Below are 9033 nucleotides of genomic sequence, written 5' to 3'. Positions count from 1 at the left end.
GGCTCAGGCTCAACGACTCATTCGTCATCTTGAATATTAATTGCGTTGAGCTGTTCCCTTAGGTTGGGTTCAGTATTACTTGGCAAGCTACATTGTGGTTGTTTGGAGATTAGTTTGGATAGCTGACCTATTTGAGTTTTGAGCCATTGGATCGATGCTTGTTAATTTTTAAGTGCTGCCTTGGTGTTTTGGAAATGGGTTTCTGGCACCGAGATAAATTTAGACAGCATCTCTTCAAGGTTCGACTTCTTCTCTTGTTGGTAGGGTGGTTGTTGGTAACCTAGAGGTGGTCTCTGATTTCTTTGACCTCCCCATGAGAAATTTGGGTGGTTCCTCCAACCTGCATTATAAGTGTTACTATATAGATTGTTTTGAGATCGAGGATTATTACCCATGTAATTTAACTGCTCATTATCCATGTTGTGGCCATAAGGTTGGTCTTTCGAATTGCTTGATCCACCTCCACTTGTTTCACACTGCATTACTGGGTGAACCTGTGAAAAACTAAGAAAACCATCAATTTTCTTATTCAAGAGTTCTACCTGATTGGAGAGCATGGTGACCGAATCGACGTTATAAACACTAGCTGTTTTTGTTGGCTTTGTCCTCATGACTTGCCAGTGATAGTTATTAGCGACATCTCCTCTATAAACTCATAAGCATCTTCAGGTGTTTTATTATTGATGGTTCCGCCAGTAGCTGCGTCAACCATTTGCCGAGTCGAAGGATTCAGGCCATTATGGAACGTTTGAACCTGTAGCCAAAGCGGTAACCCATGGTGAAGGCACCTTCTCAAAAGGTCTTTGTATCTCTCCCATGCATCGTAGAGAGTTTCTAAGTCCATCTGCACAAACGAAGAGATATCATTACATAATTTGGCCGTTTTAGCCGGCGAGAAATATTTTAATAGAAATTTTTCGATCATTTGTTCCCAAGTAGTGATTGACCCTCGTGGTAACGAGTTCAACTACTGTTTACATTTGTTCCTCAATGAAAAGCGAAACAACCGAAGACGTATGACATCATCAGAAATGCCATTGATTTTAAATGTATCGCATAGTTCCAAAAAGTTTGCTAAGTGAGCGTTGGTTGGGATCTTCATCCTGCAAACCATCAAATTGAACAAACTGTTGTATCATTTGAATTGTGTTAGGTTTCAGTTCAAAAGTATTTGCAGCTACAGCAGGTCTAACTATGCTCGATTTAGTTCCTATTAAAGAAGGTTTAGCATAATCATACATAGTGCGTGGAGCAGGATTGATTAACTGCAATTGCAGGAGGTAGCTGTTTGTCTTAGTTTTCAGCCATCTCTTCGGTTAGGGGTTGATTTTTGTCCTCTTGCTCGTTCTCTATGTATCTTAAGCTTCGCCTTATTTCTCTTTGGTTTATGCGAACTGTGCGATCGATTTCTTTGTCAAAAAGTAGTGGTCCTGACGGGTTTCTTCTAGTCATAAACTATAAAAACCTTCCAAGAGAAGGAAAAAGTAAATTAATAAATAATTAAATTAAATTAAATTGCAAAAAAAATAAATGGCTAAAGTAATAAAAATTGAGTGTTCCTAATATCTTAGTTCCCCGGCAACGGCGCCAAAAACTTGATCACGATTTTCGTGTGACAGGTTTTAAATATTTATAATGCATCGTTCTTGAAACTAACTATTATCACGATGTAGGCAAGTGTACCTATCGAATAGTAGTATAGTTTTAGCAAGACCGGATTGTCGAACCCAAAAGAACTAAAAGTACTAATAATGACTGTCTTTTTATCATTTAGCCTAAAGATAAGGGGGTTTTGTTTTAACTAATCATCTAAACTAAGAATTCACATAAAGTAGAATTGGGAGTTTACTTTTGGAAAACGACTGAATTAAGACAACACCTAAGGAAAAATTCACCTAGACTTTACTTGTTATTCTGGCTCCGAATCGGACGATTTATTCATTTAACTTGTTCCGTAGAGATCCCTAAGTTATGTTATTATCCCTATTCAAGACTAATAACGTCTAATCCCTATATTAAATAATTGAAACTTTTCTCTAATTAACACTCTAGGGTTGCATTACCTCAATCTATGGATCCTCCTATTAGGTTTCACCCTAATTTGGCAAAATCTTGTCACCCTATCTCTAACCGCGCAATCAACTCCGCTTAATTATGACAAATGTACTCTTGGGCAGGGCCTATTCCTCCTCTGAATAAGAGCTTATCTTGAATCAGTATTCTGAGATATCAAAACAAGAATTAAGAACACATAATTAAGAACAAGTTAAATATTTATCATACAATTCAGAAAATAATAATAAGATTTTTCTTAGGTTTCATTCCCCTTAGGTATTTAGGGGATTTAGTTCATAACTAAAAAGGAAAACATCTTAGAAGAATAATGAATACAAAACATAAAGAAAACCTAAAACTCTTGAAGGGAAATTGAGGGGAGATCTTCAGTCTTGATGATGAATCTGGCTTTTGGGATGGAACAATCGGCTTTCTTCGAGTAATTCCTTCCTTGTGACACCCCTAATTTGACCCTAGTCGGAAAGCGGTTTCGGGACCGCTAAACCGAGTAACCAAATTATTTTAACATGATATTTGTTGTCTAAAATAAATGTGTGAAAATTTTAAGCTTCGATTTAGTAAATTTCATGTGAATTTAGTCAATAGGGCTTATGTGTGACATTTTTGAAATGTGATAGATCAAAACATAAGGACCTATTAGTGCATGTTGAAAAGGGGGGACTTGCATGTCAATTTTCCCCCCCCATCTAGTAGTGGCCGGCCATGACATTAGGATGGACAAAGGGTGATGGGCAAAACATGTCATAGACATGTTGTGTTGGTGCATCATGGGAGGAAACAATAAAATAAAGAGCATGGGCAATAAAATATTAGTGTTAGTAGGATGAGAAACAAAAAAAAGGATATGTGTGATTGTCCCCCCCTTGCCGTGAGTTGAAGGAAAGAAAAACAAAAAACAAGTGTTCATCCTTTGGTTCATCCTTGACCGAAAATTTTAAGGAGGAAGGAAGAAGAAAGATTGAAGAGGTTCGGCCATGCATGTAACTAGGCTAAGGTATGTTTGATGATGTTCCATGAGATGCATGCATGTTTTAGTTGTTAGCTTGAGTTCTACCTAGCCCATGGTCTAAATCTTGCTATGTGATGGAAATGACACTCGGCCATGGATGCATCATTCTTGCTTGGTGTTGATGTTGTGTTGGTGAGATATCAAGTTATTTTTGTGACCAAGTTGAGATTTGAATTTTTGGAATGAGTAAGGCTTTCGGTTATGTTGTTTTGTATGAGTAATGGATTGTTGAGTTCATGCTATTATGAATAAAATTGATTAAGAGAGGCTTGAGATAATTAAATATGCATGTTGGTGGTAAGATGAGCATTCGGTTTTTATCATGGAAGCATAGGAAGCTTGTTAAAGTTGAATTTTAGAAAAGTTAAATGTGTGTGTGCTTGTGCTAGTGCCGAATGTGCCTAGGGTGATTTAGCATTGAGTTTGGTGTTATATGAATTGAGTTTTATGGTTTTGGATTTTTAAGTGTTGTTAAATACTTTGAATAATATATATATGTGGCTTTGAAATGTGAAACTCGGCCAAGTGGTTATAAGCATGATTTTAGAGATTCAATGATATTCGGCCGATTTGAATAATTCATGGCACCCCAAGCAAATTAGTTTTAGATGTTAATAAATATTGAAATTATTTAAAAGCATATTACCGAATGTGATTTTAGTCAATGATTCGGTTATGAGTGCTGATTTGTTTTATAATTAGCCGAATGTGTATATGTATACTATGAGGTGGTTTAGCTTAAAGAAAATTAAGGTGCTCGGAAGGTGATTGTCGTGGATAGTTTAAGTAATGAAATTTAATTTCTGTTATGTAAAGTGATGGCATTGCTGTTTGCAAATTTGAAGTTAAAAATTGTTGATTGAGCATCAAGAGCTTATGGAAACAAAGTCGGATCGTGGAAAAAGGGAAATTGGTCGAATAGTCGGAATTGACGTACATTAGCGATCGAGGTAAGTTTTAAGTATTAAAGCCTATAATGTGATTGAGTATGATATGTTAAGCACATATTAAAAGAATCATAACTCTATTGTAAATTTTTATGCATATAGCCTAATGGCTATTATGAAGTATAGGTAAGTTATTGATATGATATGTTGCCAAATGGATATGATATTATGAAGTGCTAAAAGGATATGTCAGAAGAGTAAAATTGTGATAAACCTTCTCAGGACAGCAGCAGTAACATGAATTTAGAAAATCACCATAAATTGTTGGAGTTGAATGGGAGGCTGAATAAATTATGAAATTAAATCTTAATGAGTCTAGTTTCTTATAAAAGAAACCGTGTAAGAAAATTTATTTCCGATAATGAGATATTTAAAGTTGTGTGAGACAGTGCAGAATGACACTGTAATCCTCTGTACCGTTTTTAGAAAATCATTATAAATTGTACAAAAATGGTTATAAGATAAAATTTATATGCTTAGACTCCTTAATGAGTCTAGTTTCAAATGAAATCAAATACAACACATTTTAAATTCTGTAAAATGAGAAATCTGATTCGTAGTGAAGAGTGGTCAGATTAGTCAAACAGTGAAATAAGGGAAAGTTTAAGAAAAATATGGTATTGATTGGCCAAACCTAAAATTCTGGAAATTTTATGGATGGAAGATATACGAGTCTATATTCAGGAAAAATTAACGGAAAGTGATTTGGAGTTCTGTAGCTCCAGTTATAAATGATTTAGTGACTATTGCTCAGGAAAAACAGCTTGTGCTGAATTTGAGATTGTGTTGTAAACCTTGATAAACTTGTTCTAGTTGCTCATAAGCTATTGATTAAACCCATACGTGAATTCTAAATTGTGATATTGGAAAATGATAGATGTAGATTCAGCCAAGACAGTGTATATGTGTGATAAGGCCTAATGGCCGATGTGATGAATGTGAAAGTGTATATATGTGATAAGGCCTAATAGCCGATGTGATGAATGTGAAAGTGTATATATGTGATAAGGCCTAATGGCCGATGTGATGAATGTGAAAGTGTATATGCGTGATAAGGCCTAATAGCCGATGTGATGAATGTGAAAGTGTATATATGTGGTAAGGCCTAATAGCCGATGTGATGAATGTGAAAGTGTATATATGTGATAAGGCCTAATGGCCGATGTGATGAATGTGAAAGTGTATATGTGTGATAAGAGCCAATGTGATGAATGTGAAAGTGTATATATGTAATAAGGCCTAATGGCCGATGTGATGAATGTGAAAGTGTATATATGTGATGAGGCCTAATGGCCGATGTGATGAATGTGAAAGTGTATATATGTGACAGGGCCGAGTGGCCAACGTGATGGATGTGAAAGTGCATAAATGTGATAAGTCCCGAAGGGCATTTGTGTCAGTACTATATCCGGGTTAAAACCCCGCAGGCTTTATGCGAGAATATTATCACTGATTAATATCCGTAAGCTTTGTGCTCGTACTATATCCGAGCTCTAAAGACCCGATGACTACGTGTGGGAATTTTGTCCGGGTAAGACCCGATAACTTCGTGTGGAGATTATGTCCGGGTAAGACTTCGTAATAAGAATTGCTTATAAATATATTCAATGCGAAAGGTTAAACAGGTATGTACTCCAAGTTTATACGTGAGCTTGATTTGCACTAAATCATAAGGTAGTTATGTGATGCATACGAGAGCAATCTATGAGACTATTCCTATGATTATGTGACATCGGATCAGTGTGAGAGGCGATGTGAAATCATTCGATATATCTATGTCACATGAGCTCACTTTTATGTGAAAGTTTATCTGCATATTGTATATGATGAGATGTGCATATTCAGTAAAGGGATGGTATGCCCGAAGGAAGAGTGAAATAAAAATACGAACAACTATGTTATAATTTGATTGTTATCTGTTGACACTGCTTAAAACTTACTAAGCATTGTAATGCTTACTCTGTTTACTCTGTTTTATAGATCTCATTGCGAAGCTACAGGCTCGGGGATCGTCAGCAACTAGTCACACTATCACTATCCACTGTTTGGTACTGCTATGTTTCGGATTATCTTATGGCATGTATAAAATAGACTAGTGGCGGAAGAATATTTTGGTTAATGTATATAGCCATGCGAAAATGGCTTATATATGTTTGAGCATAATGTTATAATCATTTGGTATGGAATGGTTAATCACTATCATAATTTGTGCTATTTATGCTAAAAGGGCTAGTTGAATCATGGAAACTATGAAATAGGTAAAGTCTACCTTAAAGGCAGATGCTGGCAGAAGCAGTGATGTAGATTTGGAAAATCACTAAAAATAGTAGGATTGGAATTAAATAATGAATAAATTATGTAAACGAACCTTGATGAATATATTTTCATAGGAAAGTAACGAAAAGATCATATGGACAGTATGTTAAGAGATATTCAGGTTCTCGTGAGACAGGGCCAGAACAGTTTCTGGATTCCCTGTTCCGACTTTGGAAATTCATTATAAATTAATCAGAGATAATTAGGAGTCATGCCATATATGTATAGATTCCAATCTGAGTTTAGTTTCTATAGAAAGAAACGGCATCAGTATTGAATCTCTTTGCAGGGAGATATCCAAGTCGTAATGCCCAAAGGTCAGTGTAGTCGATCCCTGTAACATGGGAGACTTTGACTAATAAACTGTACTAATTGGCCCGACCAAAAATTATAGAAAAAAATATGTAGATGGGCATATGAGTCTAGTTTCAGGTAAAAATTATGAAACTGATTTTCGAGTTGTGAAACTCAAGATATGATTTTTAAGGTGACAGTGTCGCAGTTAGCCAACTGCCTGGAAAATTTTAAAATGGACTGCGATAGTAAGCGGATTTGGTCTGTGAACCCCTCGTGTCCGACTCCGGCAACGGTCTCGGGTACGGGGTGTTACAATTTTATTGGTATCAGAGCTACGGTTTAGTCGATTCTAGGACTAACGTAGCACGCGTGAGTCTATTTATACATGCCATAAAGTGATAAAATGATAGTGTGATGATTTTTGGCTATTAAAATGTGTTTGCTGTATTGTAATGAATCTTGATCCCGATCGAGCTGTAGCAAGCTTCTGACTATGAGAATTTGCGATATAACTTCATTTAGATATGCCTAAATTATTAAGTTGATCAGGTATGTATCATGTACTCATATTTGAATTTCGATTTGGATTGAATTATAAGGGTATAAGTGATGCAATTTTGAAGGAGTGTTATGACTATAAATGTGATTTTTGTATGTGGCTATGGAACTGGAAGTTGAATGGTCGATAAGCATGTTGTGTTTGTATTCAAGTAATGTAAATGATATACTAATGTGTATTGCTATATGTGTATATGTATGTAGAGACGAAATTGTCGAATGTAAAAAGGCAGTGAAGCGTATAGAGTGGTTGGTTTTCAGCACTAAGTGAGCGGGCAATAAGTGTTCACGGTTGTGAGATTGGGACTAAGTGTGCGGGCAATAAGTGTTCACGGTTGTGAGATTGGCACTAAGTGTGCGGGCTTGAAATGCATGGCACTAAGTGTGCGAGTTTAAAGTACATGGCACTAAGTGTGCGTGGTTGATTATTAAGCACTATGTGTGCGAACCCACTATATATATATATATTTTCTATCAATTATTTATATTAAGGGTGTGACCTTACCAAGTCGATTTTGGACAGCGGAAAGGGGTAAGTTCTTGAGTAATAGAGCTTAAATTATGATTTGATTAGATCATGTTTTAAGCAAATCAAAATCATGCTCTTTGTGTGTGGCTATTGAGCCGAAATTGCAAGAATGATAAGTGTTGTGTTTGAGTTTTGCTAATGAAAATGAAATACGAATGTGTCATGAGTTATTGTTAAATGTGCATGGTTATTCGAATGATGTCCGGGCTAAGTCCCGAAGGCTTTGTGCTAAGTGACCATATCCGGACTAAGATCCGAAGGCATTGGTGCGAGTTACTAAATCCGGGCTAAGTCCCGAAGAGCATTCATGCTAGCGATGTATCCGGGCTAAGTCCCGAAGAGCATTCATGCTAGTGATGTATCCGGGCTAAGTCCCGAAGAGCATTCGTGCTAGTGATATATCCGTGCTAAATCCCAAAGAGCAATCATGCTGGTGACGTGTATTTGGGCCTTCGTGCCTAGTAGGCTTCGTGCCGGTAATTTGAGCAAAGTTTAAGTATTCATTACTATACGAATTCAAATTTAAATGAGATGATATGTTTAAAAGTGTACATACATGATGTTTATAAACTTGGTTAAGTCATATCAATGTGTATTAACGAATGAATAAGAGCACTATGTATGTGAATAATTAGAGGCACTGTGTGTGTGCGAATTCCTTTAACCGAGCACTATGAGTGCGAGATCGGTCAGTGGGCACTAAGTGTGTGAAGTGGAATTCATGTAAGACCTCGTTTGGGACGAAGGCATTGATTTGAGATAGTGTGTAAGACCATGTCTGGGACATGGCATCGGCTCGATATGTGAGAATATGTAAGACCATATCTAGGATATGGCATTGTAAGAGCTATATGTGCTATTGCTGAATGGACACTATTTTGTTAATCTTGTTCAAGAAATTATTTTGATTAAGTTTCGACATTCGAAAGTTTGAAAGAATTTTTGAGGAATGTTGATAATTTTGGATATACGAGTTATGCGCTAGAATAAATCTCATGCCAGTGTATTATATTAGGCTTTATGCCTATTCGACTGTATACGGGTGTAAGCACTAAATTTTTGTCCGACTAGAATTTGTGTTTAATTTTCAAAATTTCAAAAAAAAAATTAAAAAAATAAAAATTGCATTTTGACCCCTAAACTTTTCCTAAATTTCATTTTGACCCTTAAACTTTCTTTAAATTTCACTTAGACCCCTAAACTTTCATTAAATTTCATTTTAATACTAAATTTTCTAAAAATTACATTTAGCCCCAGAAGTTTTGCTGCATTTGTGATTTGGTCCTTCAGACAGGTTACGT

The 9033-nt window shown here is 36.1% G+C and overlaps 1 non-coding gene across 1 annotated transcript; it reads left to right on the top strand.

Moving 5' to 3' along the window:
* Nucleotides 1-770: 770 nt before the first annotated feature.
* On the top strand, nt 771-877 carry LOC121203851 (small nucleolar RNA R71). Its single transcript, XR_005898786.1, has one exon. It is a non-coding gene; the product is annotated as a small nucleolar RNA R71 (small nucleolar RNA).
* Nucleotides 878-9033: the final 8156 nt, after the last annotated feature.

This window comes from Gossypium hirsutum, chromosome A07 (assembly GCF_007990345.1).
Source record: "Gossypium hirsutum isolate 1008001.06 chromosome A07, Gossypium_hirsutum_v2.1, whole genome shotgun sequence".
In the NCBI taxonomy this organism is placed as follows: domain Eukaryota; kingdom Viridiplantae; phylum Streptophyta; class Magnoliopsida; order Malvales; family Malvaceae; genus Gossypium; species Gossypium hirsutum.
This window is presented reverse-complemented; position numbering and strand designations above follow the sequence as displayed.